This window comes from Balaenoptera acutorostrata, chromosome 2 (genome assembly GCF_949987535.1).
Source record: "Balaenoptera acutorostrata chromosome 2, mBalAcu1.1, whole genome shotgun sequence".
Classification (NCBI taxonomy): Eukaryota; Metazoa; Chordata; class Mammalia; order Artiodactyla; family Balaenopteridae; genus Balaenoptera; species Balaenoptera acutorostrata.
The window spans coordinates 128,562,646-128,565,548 of record NC_080065.1 but is presented as its reverse complement, the minus strand read 5'-3'; the positions used below and the strand labels follow the sequence as shown (position 1 = coordinate 128,565,548).

The 2,903-nt window shown below is 40.1% G+C and overlaps 1 pseudogene; it reads left to right on the top strand.

The window, feature by feature from the left end:
* Positions 1-1,837: 1,837 nt before the first annotated feature.
* On the top strand, positions 1,838-2,625 carry LOC102997957 (NADH dehydrogenase [ubiquinone] 1 alpha subcomplex subunit 12-like; annotated as a pseudogene).
* The last annotated feature ends 278 nt before the right edge of the window (positions 2,626-2,903 follow it).

The window sequence follows — 2,903 nt, the reverse complement described above, 5'->3', positions numbered from 1 at the left end:
AGAATCTATAATGTGTAAATAGAACTCAGGCTTTTTTAAAAGTTTGAGTCTAAATTGTTCTTAGAAATTGTTCATGAAATAAGTCTGGTTTAGCCAGCTACCTGGGAAGTTTCTTCCTAAGACAGTGAGTTTTCTTCCCTTGGACAAGTATATTTACATTTTTGTTTTCAAAATCAAAACCACCCTGGCTGTTTTATAAAATGTTGGAGCCAATTTAACAGTTCCACTGGCCTTAGAGAAAATATTAGAATCTCACAAAGGAGCACAGAACTAGAATATTATGAAGAGTTGCTAGGGTAAATATGTATTTATTATGACAGCCTTGGCAAAATGAATACCTAGCAGCCATAAACGTGCAACTTGTTTGTGTCTATTATAACTTACAACTTACAGTAATGACTTCTTGTCACTAAAAATGTTCGAAGTTCCTTGGCTAGAAAAAGCATAGGAGATGAGGCATGGCCTGTTTGAAGTTAACTATTCCTATAGAATAATAATACAGTGCGTAACAAATAACACTTTCCAGAGGATGCTAGAATTAAAATGAGAGACGCTAAATCCTCTTGATTCCTTACCATCCAACAATTACCTGTTATTCCATGGCCTTTCATTATGTACTCACCAAAATACCCAAGTTGATGTTACAGTTGACCTTTGAACAACATGAGGGGTAGGAGTACTGACCCTCTGCACAGTAGAAAATCTGTGTATAGTTCATAGTAGGCCCTCAGTATTCGAGGTCCCTCTGTATCCACAGTTCAGCATCCACAGATTCGACCAACTGCAGATTGTACAGTCCTTTACTATTTACTGTTGAAAAATTCTGCATGTAAGTGGAGTCACCCAGTTTAAATCTGTGTTGTTCAAGTCAACTGTACTTACAACCACCTATACCTTTCCTTCTGATGTGGTATCTATTCTCTAACCTTTATCATGAATCTCAATTTAGGTAAAATTCTTCATGGCCTTCTCTTCAAATATCAGTTGAGAAAAGTGAATTCAAAGACTATAAAGTGAAATTGCTTACCCCTCTCAATTGTCATCTGTTAAGTCAGAAGGCAGCTGGGGCTCTGACCTGAAAACAGGCCTCTGACCAATCATTAGACCAAGTCTTAATGAGACGAAAATTGTGGATTCAAGTCTACACATGGGTTACTTTTACTTACTTTGCAAGATGCCAGAGACTATTCCTCTAGTCTTTTTTCACATCTTTGATGAAAAGACAATTAGATGAGGAGAATGTGAAAATTCATCAAAAAACCATAAATGTCCACTAAGCTATTGGAAACTTGTGCTTCAATCTGCATTTACTATCTTAGCTTAAGCCAGGTCCCCAGTCCCTCTTGTGAGTTGCATGTCAACCAGATGGCCCCTGCATAGGCATTAACAACCCAACTGTTAACTTCCCAACCTTGGAACTTGCCTTCCTGCAAGGAGACTAAGTGAAAGCTGCTTAGATACCTTTTACTTAGAAAGTCAATTCACAGACTAGATTTTCTGCCTTCAAACTTAATGTCCTTTATGTGTGCCATTGCTTTTAGCCCGACTATCCCTGTTTTCTAATTTTCCCTTCCAGTTCTTATGCCTGTTCTATTTTTACAGCATAATTATTAGGAAAAATTTTGTTCCAGGAACAATCAGAAAATAATCCAAACGCAATCAGTTGAATAACCACAGTCATCATCATCATCATCATTATCATTGTCCTTATAAGAAGGTGGCAAGGTTAACCTGGTATTAAAAAAAAAAAAAAATTCCAGGAAGCTTAAAATTCTTGAATGTTCTCTCTGTGTTAAATACAAACTGAGGCAGTGCACCAGAGAGGTGGAGCCTGTGGGACAAGATGGAGTTGCTGCAGGTCCTGAAGCTCCGGCTGCAGCAGGTCAGTGGCCACAGCGGCCTCTGCGGCTATCTACAGGTTTTTTTTAGGGCAAGTGATGTGAGGGCTGGCGCATTAGTGGGGAAACACAAATATGGAAACAAATGCTACGAAGACAACAAGCAGTTTTTTGGCCGTCACCGATGGGTTATATATACTACTGAAATGAATGGAAAAAACACATTCTGGGGGACTTCCCTGGTGGCACAGTGGTTAAGAATGTGCCTGCCAATGCAGGGAACATGGCTTCAAGCCCTGGTCTGGGAAGATCCCACATGCCGTGGAGCAACAAAGCCCCTGCGCCACAACTACTGAGCCTGTGCTCTAGAGCCCATAAGCCACAACTACTGAAGCCCCCCGCGCCTAGAGCCCGTGCTCCGCAACAAGAGAAGCCACCGCAATGAGAAGCCTGCGCACCGCAACCAAGAATAGCCCCCACTTGCTGTAACTAGAGAAAGCCCGTGCAGCAATGAAGACCCAATGCAGCCAAAAATAAATAAATACGTTAATTAATTAAAAAAACACATTCTGGGGTGTGCATGGAAGCATGGTGCCCCCCTGAACGGCATCGTTGGCTTCACTCTATGACTGATGATCCTCCAACAACAAAACCACCTACTGCTAGTAAATTTATTTGGACAAACCATAAACTCAACATGAGTGGCACTCCACAACAATATGTATCTTATTCCACCACTCGAAAGAAGATTCAGGAGTGGGTCCCACCTTCAACACCTTACAGGTAAAGACAATGAAGAACAATTTACATGTAAAATATGGAGCTTTTCCTGTAATCGTATTTTTACTGCTTACTGTTAACTTGATTAAAGTTATTTGGTAAATAAATAAATAAGTAAATTCAAACTGAGAAATTTACATTCTCTTTATTCCTTTTTTAAAATTTTTTTTATTTTTATTTATTTTATTTTTGGCTGTGTTGGGTCTTCGTTTCTGCGCGAGGGCTTTCTCTAGTTGTGGCAAGCGGGGGCCACTCTTCATCGCGGTGCGCGGGCCTCTCACTATT